Below are 17,590 nucleotides of genomic sequence, written 5' to 3'. Positions count from 1 at the left end.
TTTTTTTTTTGTGTTTAAGATCAGCAAGGATTTCACTGTTAAGCCAAGCTAGTCGCCTGCCATATTTACTATTCTTTCTACCAATTGGGATTGTTTGTTCCTACAACTTCAGTAAGGATTCTTTAAAACACAGCCAGCTCTCCTGGACTCCTTTGCCCCTCATGTTATTCTCCCAGGGGATCCTGCCCATCAACTCCCTGAGAGTGTCAAAGTCTGCTTTTCTGAAGTCTAGGGTCCCTATACTGCTGCTCTTCTTTCTTCCTTGTGTTAGGATCCTGAACTCGACTATCTCATGGTCACTGCCTCCCATCCCATCCCATTTTGCTTTCCCTACTAATTCTTCCTGGTTTGTGAGCAGCAGGTCAAGAAGAGATCTGCCCCTAGTTGGTTTCTCCAGCACTTACACCAGGAAATTGTCCCCTACACTTTCCAGAATCTTCCTGGATTGTCTGTGCACTGCTGTATTGTTCTCCTAGCAGATATCAGGGTGATTAAAGTCTCCCATGAGAACTAGGACCTGCGATCTAGTAACTTCTGTTAGTTGCCAGAAGAAAGCCTTGTCCAGCTCATCCCCCTGGTCTGGTGGTCTATAGCAGACTCCCACCATGACATCACCCTTGTTGCTCACACTTCTAAACTTAATCCAGAGACTCTCAGGTTTTTCTGCAGTTTTATACCAGAGCTCCGAGCAGTCATACTGCTCTCTTACATACAATGCAACTCCCCCAACCTTTTCTGCCCTGCCTGTCCTTCCTGAACAGTTTATATCCATCCATGACAGTGCTCCAGTCATGTGAGTTATCTCACCAAGTCTGTGTTATTCCAATCACATCATAGCTCCTTGACTGTGCTAGGACTTCCAGTTCTCCCTGCTTGTTTCCCAGGCTTCTTGCATTTGTTGCATAGGCACTTAAGATCACTCGCTCATAGTTCCACTTTCTGAGAATGAGACAGGAGTCCTCCCCTCTTGTGCTCTCCTGCTCTTGCTTCCTCCCGGTATCCCATTTCCCCACTTACCTCAGGGCTTTGATTTCCTTCCCCCGGTGAACCTAGTTTAAAGCCCTCCTCACTAGGTTAGCCAGCTTGCTTGTGAAGATGCTCTTCCCTCTCTTCGTTAGGTGGAGCCCGTCTCTACCTAGCAGTCCTCCTTCTTGAAACACTGTCACACGGTCAAAGAATCCAAAGCCTTCTCTCCAACACCACCTGCATAGCCATTCGTTCACTTTCAGGATTCAATGGTTTGTACCCAGGCCTTTTCCTTGCACAGGGAGGATGGACGAGAACACCACTTGCGCCTCAAACTCCTTTATCCTTCTTCCCAGAGCCATGTAGTCTGCAGTGATCTGCTCAAGGTCAATTTTGGCAGTATCTCTGGTGCCCACGTGGAGAAGCAGAAAGGGTAGCGATCTGAGGGCTTGATGAGTCTTGGCAGTCTCTCTGTCATGTCGTGAATCCTAGCTCCTGGCAAGCAGCAGACCTCTTGGTTTTCCCAGTCGGGGCAGCAGATGGATGACTCAGCCCCCCTGAGGAGGGAGTCCTCGACCACCACCACCCGCTTCCTTCTCTTGGGAGTGGTGGTCGTGGAACCCCCATCCCTAGGACAGTGCATCTCATGCCTTCCAATTGGTAGAGTCTCCTTCTGCTCCCTTCCCTCAGATGTATCATATAGTCCTTTCCAGGTGCTTTGGCAGAGTTCAGTTGTTTGATGGCTTTTATAACTTCCTCAACTGATGGAGGGAGATTGAGATCCTCTTTGGTGGCTTTCTCAAGTAAATGGTCAAGGACATGCTGATCTACTGTGGATGGTCAGTACCAAACATCGAAGTTTAATGCTCTCCAAACTGATTTAAGAGGCTAACTTGCCCAAGTCCCAGTCTTTCAGTCCTAAAACAGGTACCTTCTAACCTGGTTGGGTATGGAGTGAGCTCAAAATCCTGAGTCCTGGTCTCTGCTGCATTGATTGGCATGCATCACCATAGTTACTGTGCTGGTCCAAGCTCCTCTACTGGGTCTAGGCTACTCCCCTGGCTTGCTCCTCTAGCCACAGGTTCAGGTCGCATTGCTACTTGTCCTCTCTCTCTAGCAGCCACTGCAGTCAACAATTCAGATGAAGTCAGGGCTCAGTATTCTCTTAGGACCACTCCTATTCCAGATGATTGACTGTAGCCCTATCAGGTGGCTTTCAGTCAATCCCTCCCCCACCCATGTGGTCCCATCCCAAACACCTACTCTAGAGTGACATTCGTATCTTTCAACAAGAAGCAAAGTGGCAACAGGAAATCAAGGGTGGGATTAGGTCCCAGATCCTAACCAACTAAGTATCTGTGGCTGACTCCCCTCTCTGTCCAATCACTGATCAGAACTTTGTGGAGGTGGGAAATTTTTCTTTTCTACTCTGCTATTCTGGGGATCAACAGCTACACACACCTTTGTAAATGCTAATCTAGACACTCAGCAAATGTTGTCCCATGAAGCAAATGTATGTGCTTTTCCCAAGAGCATAGTAGATATCACAGCATCACTAATTATTTATGAATAACATTTGTACAGATTTTAATAGCAACTACTTTCAAATTAAATATGCATAAAAATATATGCTAAGATGCAAGATAGGTGATTAAGCAACAAATCAGCTGGTTTTATATTGCAGCATTTGAATTCTAGAGTCCAATATCCTTACCTATAAGTTCCCACACAGGCAACACAAGAGAGGATTCAGAGAATTGGGGCTTCAACTTCAGTTTCAAGCAATTTTTCAAATAAATTATCACTTGCATTATTGTGGAAGCGTCTTTATACATTAAAATTAAGTAAAACACATTTTACTGAACAGAAATAATAAGGTATTTTGTTCATAAATAAGAGTTAAAATTTCATCTGCTCACAGTGGAGGACCCTAGAACCTCAATGTATATTTCTACTATCAAAGTATTGAGCAATAGTTCTGAGATATATTGAGCTGCTTGCATTCTCTTTTCCGTGGATTTTAGTGAAATATTCCACTTGTTAGAAGAGATGGTCATTCCACTTATTAGAAGTTTTAACAAGTGGATGTCTGCAGAAATAGGGAAATGTGAGCTCCTTATCTTGTCAGTTATGAAAGAGTGTAGATGTAGATTTCAATTAGAGAGATTTATTCCCAAAGATCATGACAAGATTCTGCTGACCTATTTGCAAAATTCTTCATCATTCTGTGTTATTATTGGTAGTGGATTTAACTAGTGTTCTGCACACACAACGTAAAAAAGTGATGGTTATTTGTCAGTAATATCAGTAAATGCAGCATAAATATTTTCGTAGACCATTTGAACTAATACAATTTGTATATATCCTGCCATAAGATGTAATTATAATTTTTCCAGTATTTAACATTTAGCATTCATCATTTGTTAATGAGAAGCTAACCTACCTGTCATTCATCTATATGCAGCCTAGTTGATAATACAGTGTGTCCTACATTTGCAAGACTTAGGTTTGTGGTAGTCAGTTCCATTATGGGTTGTAACTCATATAACTTCATGGGGGGGAACACAGAGATTTATTATGAATGTGTAGGGATGGAGCATAGAGCACCAGTGACAGGAGCCTGAAGTGCAAATATTGGTACATGAGCCTGTGATTGGGAACAGTTCCCTTGTTATAAAGAGGAGAGAGCTGCTGGCATGGCATTCTATCTAATGGTTCCTTAATTTTGGAAATCATTGTCCCCTTGGTCTGCCAGAGCCTGGATTTGTTAAACTCCCAAGCACTGTACAAAGCTCAAGTTGGTTTATTTCATTATCCTCATATTAGATGGTAGGTATTTATTCACGCGTTGGGGGAAGGGATCAGAAGTCCTTCACATTGCATTTTGTATTGGACATTTTAATGTATAGAGTGGGTGCTTAACAAGGTTCTTATAAATTTAAATCAAATATAACCTTAATATTGCCTATAGTGATCACTGTCATATTTTTCTGCATTTAAACTAGTCCAGTATAGGTAGGGTACACAAAATTGCACTGAGAAGCTGCATAAAAAGCACTACATAAATGCCAAGATTAAAAACAACAACAAAAAACAGCCATGATTTTCATAACATTACTGCAAGGTTTCAGAAATACAGATTCCACAATCACCCATAGAAAGTATAAAAAGCAAATTACTGAAAGATGAAAGGAGCAGGTGGATGCGAACATATCTGGGAATCTAGTTGATTAGATGTATTATCCATGAATGCCTCTTAACAAACAAAGGAAAAATACATACTACTCTGCTTCAAATAAAGACTTAAAAGCTGCTCCCTAAAATGTTCACTGAAATGTAATGAAGAAATTTTCTCCTTGATATAAAAGTATTGAACAGAAGCTTTTTTCCTTTCCAATAAGAGATAAAATTAAAGATGTGTGAAATCATTATAAGCCTTACTGAATCACCTTTATGGCATAGATGTGATGGTTGCAATGAAAAATGGTCTCCATGTTTTGTTTAGACAGAAAGGTCAAACACACACTACTCTTTTTCTTTAGCCATGAATTTGCAACTAACTTAAAAAAACCCTGTGATTTTGTAATGCATTGTCCAACAAATTTGACAGGAACAAAGTGCTAACACATTCCTCTGATTGAATAGAAAGGATATAAGAGCAACTAATCGCATGTATGACGCACAAAGGTATTTCTTTTCTACTTCAAGTAAATGTGTTTTGGTCTTTTATCAGGTCTGAGGCTGGTTTGTTGGGTTTTATTTTTTCTTGTAATGCTTTTACTAGTGTTGGGGTGGGGGGAGAGAATAATTCTATAAGATGATGTACTGTATTAGTTTCCTCTGTTATTCAGCAAGATCATGTTGTCACATTCATTTAAATCACTCAGAAGCCTTGCACCAAAAACAGTAAAAACATATTTTGCTCTAAATTAAGCCACTTTAATCTAGTAGCCTGTATCAGGAATAAAATTAAACCTACAAGGAATAAGCATTGAATTTAGATGGTCAGTTGACATCTTTCTTTTTTTAAGAGAATAATTATGTGGCATTGTCTAATCAATGAGTACTTTCTCTTCCTAATCTACTCGTAATGGCTAGCCATGGGCAATCAGACTCACATTTAGAGTCTGAATAACCCAACATAAAGTTGCACCAGTTTTCCCCAGTGAGGCATTCTGAAAGGTCACAGAGTAACCTAGTGAGAAGCATGCCAGAGGCAATGGATTGGGGAGGGAGGTGGAATCAAGTGCCCCTCCCTGATTTGCTACTTGGCTTGTACTGAGCATGCTCACGTGGACTGAGCATGCTCAGTGACACCGCTGAAGCCAGCTGCCCTGTGTCCTCCTCACTATCAGCAGGCATGGGTCATCATAAATTTTATTTTAAATTAACATGAACATTTCTGAGCCATCAGCATATGTGCTGCTGAAAACTAACTTAGTCTGTGACCAGCAATGCGAGGGCCTAATGTCACAGCTTATAATTAAGTTTCTACCCAGCTTTTAATACAATTTTTCAGAAGCAGAACTGTACAGTTTAATACTTACATATTAAACCGTAAAGTTCTATGCTTCTGATTTAGACTAAAAGTCAGATGGCAAATGGTTTTAGAATTTCTAACATGAGGTTGCCATACTTGATGTTACCAGAGAAGATGCTACTTTTCAGCAATGCATTCACTTTCAGTAGATGGTGTTAGAATATAACTATTCAGGCCTGTTTATAAAGGCCTATACCTTAAGAACTTACATGTATTTTTATCACTTAGCTAGTTACAGGGATATAAAAACAAAGAATCAAAATCACAAGTGCACCTGTGTATGAGCCTTCTCTCAATAAGATAATCTAAGGTGTTGTTCTTAGGGTAAGGCCTTTGGCTAAGCAGTGGGGCAGCCATAAACTGGGAAGCGTACGGTCACATCCTCACATCCCAAACCAGTCACAGTGAAATAAGGTGCTACTGGGCTGTTAGGAAGATGATCCTATCCTGATAGTGCCCATCACCACCAGATAAAGAAACAGATCTTAAGATGGTTAAAGAAAACTTAATTTGATAGCAAAAAAAATCACTTATCAGTGGTTCTGAAACCCTCATCTCTGTATTTTATTTAAGCCCCCACTTTTCTATTGTTAATCTGTCTGGTTCTCTAATTGTTTCTGTCTGCTGTATAATTAATTTTGCTTGGTGTACATTAATTAGGATAGTGGGATATAATTGATTAGAGAATTATGTTACAATATGTTGGAATTGGTTAGTTAAATTTCAGTAAAATGATTGGTTAAGGTATAGCTGAGAATATTACTATATAAACGGGGGTCAAACAGGAAGTGAAGGGGAAATCAGAATCATATTTGTTAAGGGAGAGGAACGGGAACATGGAACAGGGACATGAGGTAAACGCTCTGTGGTTTCAAAGCTGGAAAGGGGGATATGGGGTAAATGCTCTGCGGCATCAGAGCTGGGAACGGAACACTGGGGAGAAAACTCTATCGGCATATAGAGATAAGCCTGACTGGTGTGAAGGGCTTCGGACTATGCTTGCTTGGAAACTAGCCCCAATAAACATTGCATTGTTTGCACTTCGGACTTCTGGTCTTCTGCTTTCTGTCTACATGACAAGAACCAGGGGAGAGGGTGAAGAGAAAGCCCTCTAAAAATGAAAAATTCCTGAGCCATCTGTTAATCAAAAATGTTGACTTCAAGTTTCATAGAAAATAGCTGATAATAGTCAGAGCACATGTCTGGGAAACAAAGGGTATGTCTACACTGCAGCTGCAAATTATCATTCCTAGTTCAGGTAGATGTACATGTGGTAGCTTTGATTGAGCTGGAGTGCTAAAAATAGTAGTGTGGATGCAGCACCATGGGCAGTGGCTTGGGCCAGCTGCCTGAGTACAGCCCTACCCAAGATCCAGGGTACGTACTCAGGTGTCTAGCCTGAGCCACTGCCTGTGCTGCCACAGCAACACTGCTGTTTTGACTGTAGTCATTCTAACAGATGTGGTGTGTGTATACATCTAACCACGCTGGAAGTCACAACTCAAGCTGCAGCACAGAAATAGCAAGAATGCCAGGATTCTGTTCCCTGGTCTTCTCCTGACTTGCTAAGGCCAGCTTGGAGATGTTGGCAACATGACTCATGGCCCACCCACATTTAGCTGACTCATAATATGTTAAAAAAGAAGCTTTATTTATTTCAAATGGGATGAATTTCCCCACTCTCCTCCCGTACATGCCTTCATTTTCTCTCTTGCTCTACCTCGCTACCTTATTCCCAAGGACAAACACAGACATACACCTTGCCGTAGTAGCTCTCTTTTTACTAGAGTTATTCAGGAATTTTCATGTGGAGTGATTCTCTGTTGGAAAATGTAGTTTCCACAAAAACCAAATTTTTCCATGGAAAATTTTTGATTTTGCCAAAAAAAATTATGTTGGGAAATTGGTAATAAAATACTTCATTTTGGGTGGGTTCAACTCAAATTGGAACAGTTCAGATTGCTGAATTGACCCAAAACATTTTGTTTTGAGCATTTCAATATTAAACTTAATTTCCCTGTTGCGGTGCTTTGCCTCATGGGAGCTATATTTTGGGCCCCAATTCTCTTCTATGGGCTTGGTTCCAGAATGGACTACCTTTCCCATGATGCAACAGACTCTTCCCTGGCTTAGCAAGATGGTGCATCATGGAATTTGCATGTCTGTGGGTTTATGATGGAAGATATAGGCCAGGCTTCTGGTTGGACTGCAGGTAAGAATAGGGGCATGGGGAAACCTGTACTCCAGCTCGTGTGAGGCAATGTGCCACCACATGAAAATACAGTTTAATGTTGAAATGAATCAAAACTTTTGATTTGGAATATAGAATAATTTCATTGTGATTAGAAACTCCCAAAAATAAAATGTTTAGTCATTTCCCAATATAAGTGTTCCAGAACCGTCTGTTCTGTGAAAATTCCCAATTCAGGATGAAAAATAAAAGCTGAAATATTGAGATTTTCCACAGGATAGAAATTCAGATTTTTACTGGGCTCTACTTTTAACTACTACCACTCTCCCTCTCATTCTTTCTAATTTTCCACAAACGTACTCATATTCCTTTCACCCACATCAACCCCATCTCTCATCTTCTCCTTCTTCAAGACACTCCACTCATAATTTTGTCCCTTTTTTTTCCTTTTCCCCATAGAACCGTCACTTCTCCAGAACACCACCAACTCCCTCTCCCCCCACCCCAGACACTCCTTTTTATCTTTTCCCTCTCTTCACATGCTAAAACTCCATCCCTGTCTCACTTGAAGCCAATGGCAGCCAATAGAAACTGCCTTTGCTCACAGGCCTCAGGATCAGGCCCAGGATGAAATATTCTTTACTGAAAATACTTACATGTGTACAATACTGCTCGCCAAAGGGTCTCAAAATGCTTTACAAACAGTGATGAAATAAGACTCATAATATTGTTGTGAGGATGGCAAAATCATAGCTCAAAGGAGAGGTATTGAGTTCCTAGTATGAAATTATATACCCAAAGGAGGTAAGAAAATATTATGGGAGCACTTATGATACTGCCTACATAAAGCCTCTCAGCATGCCGAATGTGAGCTAGATGTTCTCAGAAGCATAAGCAAACTCTGAGCCAACAAATTATTTCATGTGCTTAATTCTACCACAAGTTGTCTCATACAAGGTAATAGAATTATTAATCTGGTTAAAATTTGGGATAGTCAGAAAGTTTCATTTTTTATTTTTTTAAACGAAAAAGGAGCTGTTCTCTCAATTTAAAAAAAATGGAAAATGTTAATTGTGGTTGAAATTTTTCAGCTTTACATTGAGAAACCAAAATGAAATTTTTATCAGTGAACATATTGGCTTCTTGGCTGTCAAAAAATGAACATTTTTACCAAAAATGTTTTTTTGAAAATGGAAATGTTTACATGTCTTGTATGAGTTCTCTCAAAATAAATTTGTTGTACAAAATTTTAAAATATTTTTTCAAATTTTCCCATGAAATATAATTTGCCATTTTTAACTTGCTATATACAAAATTAAGTTTACTTACCTTGCTGGTCTGGAGCTTAGCAAAGGAGCAGTGCTCTTCTGACTAACTTGTCTTCTGAGTGCTCAGTGATTCATTTGAAAGAGTCATGGCAAATCAGTTCATTTGTATTATTTAACTCTTCAGAGCTAACAATGCTTGCTGAGCTCTAGGGTACTGTCAGCCAATCGAATAACAAATAAACCAATGAGTCCTGACAGGCTGCAATGGAGCTGACCAACATTCCTTATTCACCTCACATAACTTGGTAAATAATAGCTTTTTGGCCCTCAGGCTTCATCTCTCTGTTAAAATGTGGCCAAGATTTACTGAGCCATGAATACCCAGCACAGAATTCTCCTGATGTGCATCAGTCCACATCTTGTTCCTGTGCCCTTATCATGCCACTCCCACCATCAGATGTGTCACGACTTTAGCAAGAAAGGAAAGGGGCATTTTGGTGATGAGGTGTCATGAACAGATAGTAAGAGTTAATAAAACAGTACTTTATATCTCTTTTGACTGTAAAGGGTTAACAAGTTCAGTAAGCCTGGCTGTCACCTGACCAGAGGACCAATCAGGGGACAGGATACTTTCAATCTGGGGAGAAGTTGTTGTGTGTCGCTGTTAGTTTTTGTGTTGTCACTCTGGGGGCTCTCAGAGGGAGCAGTACGTATTTGAACAGGTTTTTCTCCAATCTCCTGATACAGGTCTTATAGATTCAAAATACGTAAAGTACTAGGTAGAATAAGCGAATTAGGCTTTTAGTTGTTATTCTTTATTGCAAATGTGTTGTATTGGCATGGAAGGAGTCAAATTGTTATTTTGTGAAGATTTAATTGTACCTTGTATACTTAGCCTGGAGAATTAGTTGTTCTATGCTGAAAGGACCCTTACTTTATTCCATTTAATTACAAAGATAATTTTTACTGTTTTCTCTCTTTATTAAAGTTTTCTGTTAAGAACTGATTTTTTCTTATTCTGGTGTGAGACCCTAGGGGACGGGGTCTGGATTCACCAGGGACTTGGTGGGGAGAAAGGAGGGAAGGGGGAGAGAAAGGTTAATTTCTCTCTGTGTTAGGATTACTTTCTCTCTCAGGAAGAGTCTGGGAGGGGGAGAGGGAGAAGGAGGAGGGAAGGTGCATTTTCCTCTCTGTTTAAGATTCAAGGAGTTTGAATCACAGTGATCTTTGGGGGAACCCAGGGAGGGGAAGTCTGGGAGAGGCAACGGTGGGGGAAAGGGTTTACTTTCCTTGTGTTAAGATCCAGAGGGACTGGGTCTTGGAGGTCCCTGGGCAAGGTTTTGGGGGGACCAGAGTGTACCAGGCACTGAAATTCCTGATTGGTGGCAGTGCTACAAGTACTAAGCTGGTAATTGAGCTTAGAGGAAGTCATGCTGGTACCCCATCTTTTGGACACTAAGGTTCAGAGTGGGGAATTATACCATGACATGAGGAGTGGGCTGGAAGCAGGTGTGTCTGAGCTCCATCAGATACTTTATTTCCCTATTAACATTGTTGCATGCACAGAGATTGGTATTGTCCTTTAGTACTTTTTTGTCCTGACAGCTTAAACCTGATATATTCACAGAGTCAAGCAGAGAGTAATAATGTCATCACTACTGTCTAATGAGCCATGCCCCTCTTGCACAAATCTGAATGAATCTTTCTGGAACCTTCCTCTACTCTTGCATTTACTAATAAAATGGTTCAACTTGCCACATCCTTGCAATGCTAATGTGGGACACTTCTCCTTTACCCACTTATGCTGTCTTCTACAGTATTTGTGTATGGAACCCTGGCCACCTGGCGGTCTTCACTGTTTTCTCACTTTATGAGAATGTTGTGCTTCCTAGGGTTTTCATCCTCTCGAGGTTTCTATTGCACGCCCTATGTGTAAGCATCTGTCTAATGTGAGATTGCCTTCCCAGAGCAGCTGCTCCCACAGCTGGTGTTCAAAGTGCTGCAGACCATCCTGATCCAAATCAGGGAGTCTGTCAAGTCTCCAAAATTGCATGTAGAAATCAGTGTGCATAAGGCAGTAATATAGGAGTCTATTACCTCCCCTTTGAATTGGTCTCTTTGTGGACAACTTCTGTCACCCCACAGTTTTGTTCTGCTCTGGGGAGCAAAAGGTACCCCAGTTTTCTAAGACTGCTGTGAGGCTTGAGGCAGTGGTGAGTTTCAGAGTAGTGCAGATCTCTCTGCCTTGTTCCCCAATAGGGTAAAACAATACTTTTACTTTCCTGCCATTGGTCAGGTCTGTGTACAACTCAAACTCCCACATCCATCACTGGACTAGTTTGCATCTGCACAATCCAGGGTTCCCTGGCTAAGTTCTACAACTCACACTGGCAGCTGCTGCAGTGCAGAGAACTCTCAGCTCCAATGCTGTCATCATGTTTCATTCCCAAAAGAGATGCTGAATCCAGTTGAAAAAGTGTAATTTTATTAAATCCTGAGAACTGCACTAACCATGCGGCTGAATTGCTTTCAACCTATGCCCCAAGTTTCAATGGTGTCCCCTCAACAAGAGTCCCTCAGGGGAACCTGGGCTCTTGACTCTGGTTCCACTGACTGTGATACAGTGTTATCATTCACTATACTGTAGTGAGAAAAACAGATGTAATTCTCTTTCAAAGGTGTACAACAGAAAAGTTCCCACCTACAAACTTAAATAGTATATTCATTCTGTGAGTAAAAGATATAGACTATCATGAACTCAGTTAAAAATCACGTTACTTCTGCAGCAAAATTACACCTACTTTTTAAAATGCCTAAATGTATGAATTTTGTTGACCATACAAGTTTTAAACAATTTGATTATGTAATGCAAGCTTTTCCCAGCTAATTTTGTCCAGATTTGTATGTAACAAATTTTGAGGTGTTTGTGTTTTATAGCCTTGATATTTAGTTGCTTTTAATGGTACCCTAACAGTTTATTTCTTCATTTAGTCTTACTAAGAGTCAAATCCACACTAATAGTGGTTGCTATGGAGAAAATAGTTCATTAACTGCAATGTGTTCTCGCTGGCTTGTAGTATTCTAAGTCTTCTTGATGACATTTTCACCACATTAAGAGACATTTCTTTTGTAACTCTTGCTCATGGCTGGCTGTAAATCTATGGAATTTCAGATGGTTAATGGCATTTATATCATAAATGGGAAAAGCTTCAAGGTTTAATCAGATCATTACCACTTAACAAGAGGCTCTTACAGTAGATCAAGTCTGACATTAATAAAGGTTTGAAAGTTGTTAATAAAGTTTCTCTAAGCAAAACTTCTTTCATGACATATTTAACCTTTTGCTAAAGCTAAATACTTTCGCTCCCTGATCTCTCTCCAAAAGTGCAAGTCTTTCTGCTAAGCTGCAAAAGAGTACATTGTTCTATTGCTATCTGCAGAATTTTAGAATGTTCCATTAAATCTAACCCATAACAGCCTCCTATGGCAGCAGTAAAAATCCAATGTCGACTACATTTAATGACAATTAGCGCCTCTGTCTTCATTGGACTAACGTTGGTCACCATATTAACTTTAAAGAAAGTTGTTGCGGACTCAATCAAAGTTAATACATTAATACTGAAAATTTCCTCTTTCTAAACATTTCATTGTAATGAGATGTTTCTACTTGTTAAGTGCATAGTGGCTTTTACTGAACAGTTCTGCATGACTTTTAGTGGTTCTTTAGGGGATAAAAGTTATTAAAAAGAGTTGTTACAGAATGCAAATTTCCCTTGAACATCTATCTATGTTTGTTACATATGTTTTATTAATACACCTCTACCTCGATATAATGCTGTCACTGGGAGCCAAAAAATCTTACCGTGTTATAGGTGAAACCATTGTGACAAAATTCCTCCTCTACCTTGGTGGGTCGTGCCTTTATTGGCAGATTTGCTCATCTCAGTGATCTTTCCCACAGTCTGGATCAACTTCTCCTGTGTCTACTCTGGATTCCAGCCCAGGACCCTGTGGATTGCAGCTGTCTATAGTGCCTCTTTTAATAGCTGCATGACAGCTACAACTTCCCCATGGCCTCCTCCAAACACCTTCTTTATCCTCACCACAGGACCTTCCTCCTGGTGTCTGATAACACTTGTACTTCTTAGTCCTCCAGCAGCACACCCTCTCACTCTCAGCTCCTTGTGCCTCTTGCTCCCAGCTCCTCACAGGCACTTCTTCTCCTCTGGCTCCTCCTCACCTGACTGGAGTGAGCTCTTTTCTAAACCCAGATGCCCTGATTAGCCTGCCTTGATTGGCTGCAGGTGATCTATCGGCCTGTCTGCCTTAATTTGGTTCTAGCAGGTTCCTGATTACTCTAATGCAGCCCCTGCTTTGGTCACTTCAGGGATAGAAACTATCATCCAGTGACCAGTATATTTGCCCTTTACCAGACTTCTGTACCCCACTTGGTTTGGGTTGTCACATATCTCCTCCTGCCTCACATCAGGGTGGGAGCTTGGGAAGCCAGACAGTGCACACGTGACAAGCCATCGGCATTGCCGTGACAGCTCCATGCTCTGTGTTGCACACGGAACTGGAAAAGTTAGAGGGATAAGAATCACCTGGTCACCCTTGTGTTCTTCTCCTTGTTCCTCTGCATCCATTGAAGAGGGGCATGGTGGGTCACGAGAACGAATCTGCACCCGAGCAAGTAGTAGCGCAATTCTTCCATGGCCCATTTTACGGCAAGGCACTCTTTCTCCACCACTGCATATTTTTGTTCCCTCGGAAGAGTTTCTTACTGAGGTAGAGAATTGGGTGTTCCTCCTCCCCGACCATCTGTGATAGAACGGCCCCCAACCCTACTTCCGATGCTTCTGTCTGCAGGATAAATTCCTTGGTGAAATCAGGGGCTATCAGTACTGGGTTACTGCAGAGGGCAGTCCGTAGATCTGTGAATGCTTCCTCTGCTGCGTCAGACCATCTCACCAGATCAGGTTCACGGGCTTTCACTAGGTCTGTCAGGGGGCTTTCCCTAGTGGCAAAGTGGGGGATAAATCGTCAGTAATACCCCACTACACCTAGGAATGCCCGGACTTGTTTCTTGTGACGTGGTCGGGGCCAATTTTGGATGACCTCCAACTTGTTCACTTGGGGTTTTACCAGACCTTTTCCCACAATGTAGCCAAGATATTTGGCCTCTGTAAACCCTACAGCGCACTTGGCAGGGTTTGCTGTAAGGCCAGCTTCCCTGAAGGTATCAAGGACTGCCTCCACCTTCTCTAGGTGGGTTTCCCAGTCTGGGGTATGAATGACCACATCGTCAAAGTAGGCAGCAGCATAACTCTTATGTGGGCGTAATAGCTTGTCCATGAGGCGCTGGAAAGTAGCTGGGGCCCCATGTAGTCCAAAAGGGAGGACAGTATATTGAAAAAGACCCTCTGGGGTAGAGAACGCAGTCTTTTCCTTTGCGTCTTCTGCAAGGGGAATCTGCCAGTACCCCTTTGTCAAGTCTAGAGTAGTCAAATACCGGGCATTACCCAGACGGTCCACTAGCTCATCTATGCGAGGTATGGGGTATGTGTCAAACTGGGATACTTCGTTTAGTCGCCGGAAGTCATTGCAAAACCTTGTGGTGCCATCAGGTTTGTGCACCAGCATGATTGGGCTGGACCACTGACTGTGGGATTGTTCGATGATCCCCAACTGCAGCATTTTTTTTACTTCTACTTTTATTTCCTCCCATTTGGCTGCTGGCACCCGATAGGGCCTCATTGTTATTCTGGCCCCAGGGTTTGTGACGATGTGGTGATATGTCTCTGTTGTTCGACTTGGTTTTGTCAAGAACACATCTTGGTTCCGAAGATCATCTCAGACACCTCATTCTTCTGGTCTGGTGTTAAATCAGGAGACACTCTCACCTGTTTGGAAGGCTTGTTTTCCTGGGTTAGGTCTTTTTGGACAGTTATGCACGCCTCTTGTGCATGCCAGGGTTTCAGAAGGTTGATGTGATAAATCTGTTCTTGTTTTTAGCATCCTGGCTGCTGCACCTTGTAGGTTACTTCCCCCACAGGTTCAACCACCTCATAGGGTCCCTGCCATTGGGCCAGAAGCTTGCTTTCTGCCGTGGGTACCAACACCATCACCCGATCCCCTGGTTGGAACAGTCGGACTTTTGCCTGGCAATTGTAATGGGTTCTCTAGGCCTCCTGGGCCTTTTCCAAATGTTCCTGTACAATAAGGGTGACCCGGGTTATCCGGTCTCGCGTCTGTATTACATGTTCTGTTATATTTCTCCCCTCATTGGGTTCCTCTTCCCAGATCTCTTTGGCGATAACTAGTATGCCACGGGGGTGATGCCTGTATAATAACTCGAAGGGGGAAAACCCAGTTGAGGCCTGAGGTACCTCCCAGATAGCGAACATAAGATAGGGTTATAGGGTGTCCCAATCCTTCCTGTCCTGACTTACCACCTTCCGTATCATAGCCTTGAGGGTTCGGTTAAACCTTTCTACCAACCCATCAGTCTGCGGGTGGTAGACTGAAGTTCTCAAGGTATGTATATGGAGCAGCGACAGAGGTCCTTCATTAGCTTTGACATAAATGGGGTTCCTTGGTCTGTTAATATCTCCTTTGGTAGCCCCACTCGAGCAAAGATCCTCACCAGCTCTTTGGCTATCATTTTAGAGGCTGTGTTCCGCAGGGGGACGGCTTCTGGGTAGCGAGTAGCATAGTCCAAAATAACAAGTATATATTGGTGGCCCCGAGTCATCTTCTCCAGGGGTCCCACTAGGTCCATGGCTATTTGCTCAAAGGGGACCTCTATGATGGGAAAGGGTACTAAAGGCATGGGGACTGTGCAACTGACACTCTGGGCAGGACGCACAGCACCTCCGCACTTCTTCATGTACTCCGGGCCAGAAGGATCGTGCCAGGGTCTTCTCTACTCTCAAATGCCCCCCAAAAACATGACTATGAGCAAGACTTAATACAGCGTTCCGGTGTTTTTGAGGTACTAGGATCTGCTGTACCTTCTGCCCCTGTACTGGTGCAACCCGGTATAAGAGATTCTTCTTCATTATGAAGTAGGGTTCTGGTCCCTGGGTTTTCCCTTCCATGGGGACCCCATCTATTTCAGTCACCTCCTTCCTAATATTGTGGTACTTTGGGTCTTCAGCCTGGTCCCATCCAAAACTTCCTCTCCTGGGGCTACTCTGCCCAAGATCTAGGAGCCCAGTCTCTGTTGCCTCTACTGGTTCAGAAGCGTTAGGGTGGGGGTCAGACTCGGGTGCTTCTCCCTCCTGGGTGGCCTCCTTTTCAGCTGCTCGGGTCTGCCTACCTACAAGAGCGACCCTCTGGCTTTGAGTCAGTATTCGGGTTCCCAAAGCCTTAGCTGCCCTCCTTTCCCTTTTTGACTTTCTACCCTGACTGGGAATGGAAAATAAATCTGGGATATTTCAGAGAAGACTGGGGGTTGACGGTTTACTGTGGATGCCTCACTAACTTCAGGGTTCCCCTTTTCCTGCAATTCTCCTACTGGGAGTAAGTTTCCAAACCCTGGGAAGTCCCTCTCTCTGAGTACCGAGTATGGGAGTTTAGGGATTACACCTGCTGCTACCTCAGTAGTGTTCCCCTGAATCTCAAGTTTTACTGGGATGGTGGGGTAATAACCAGCTGTCCCATGGACACATGTTATCCCTGTACACTTAGCCCGCAGCAGCTGACTACACTTGACGAGCTTCCCCGAGGCAAACGTGATAGCACTCCCCGAATCAACCAGTGCCGTGGTCTCTACCCTATTTAGTTTCACTGGTCTGGTGTACATATGTGGGATTAGTGAGACCCCCACAAGGTGGATTAGGGAGCATGGGTCTGCCCAGATCCCCAGGTTACACTGCATCTGCTCCTCAGCATTGGGACACTATGCAGCTATATATCCCCACTCCCTGCAGGCATATCATCTGTATGGAGCCCTAGGCATTCCCCGGTCTCTTGTTTTGGGCAGTCTAACATCATGATCCTCTTCTCCCTCCATGCTCCGACTCTTTGTGGCCTCTGGTGGGCCTTCAGCCCCTCTCTTTTTCCACCTGGGCCCTCCTGGTGGCCCAGTCACCCGAGCTCTAGGGCTTGGTGCTGCTAGTTTAACCCAGGGTGCCTCTTCCATAACTGGTCGGGTCAGCTCCCTCGCCATCCTTTGCCTTTCTACCAATGCAACAACCTCATCATAGGTGGAGGGTTCGTTCTGGCTTACCCAGGCACGAAGGTCTGGTGGTAGTCCCCTCATGTATCAGTCAATGACCAGAACTTCTAGTATCTCTTCCAGACTCCGAGACTCCGTTCGCAACCACTTTCGTGTGAAATGGATGAGGTCATACAATTGGGACCACTGGGTTTTGTTTTCCTGGTACCTCCACTTGTGATACCGCTGGGCCCGCACTGCAGTCTTTACCCCAGATCTGGCCAGGATCTCTGCTTTCAGCTGGGGGTAGTCTGCTGCAGCCTTTTCAGGCAGATCATAGTAAGCCTTCTGGGCCTCCCCACACTGGAATGGGGCAAGGATGCCAGACCACTGATCTTGAGGCCAGGCCTCCCGTAGGGCTGTCCTCTCAAAGGCCAGAAGGTATGCCTCTACATCATCCTCCC

Source organism: Chelonoidis abingdonii, chromosome 1, assembly GCF_003597395.2.
Source record: "Chelonoidis abingdonii isolate Lonesome George chromosome 1, CheloAbing_2.0, whole genome shotgun sequence".
Taxonomy (NCBI): domain Eukaryota; kingdom Metazoa; phylum Chordata; order Testudines; family Testudinidae; genus Chelonoidis; species Chelonoidis abingdonii.
Note: the sequence above shows the minus strand (reverse complement) of the source record.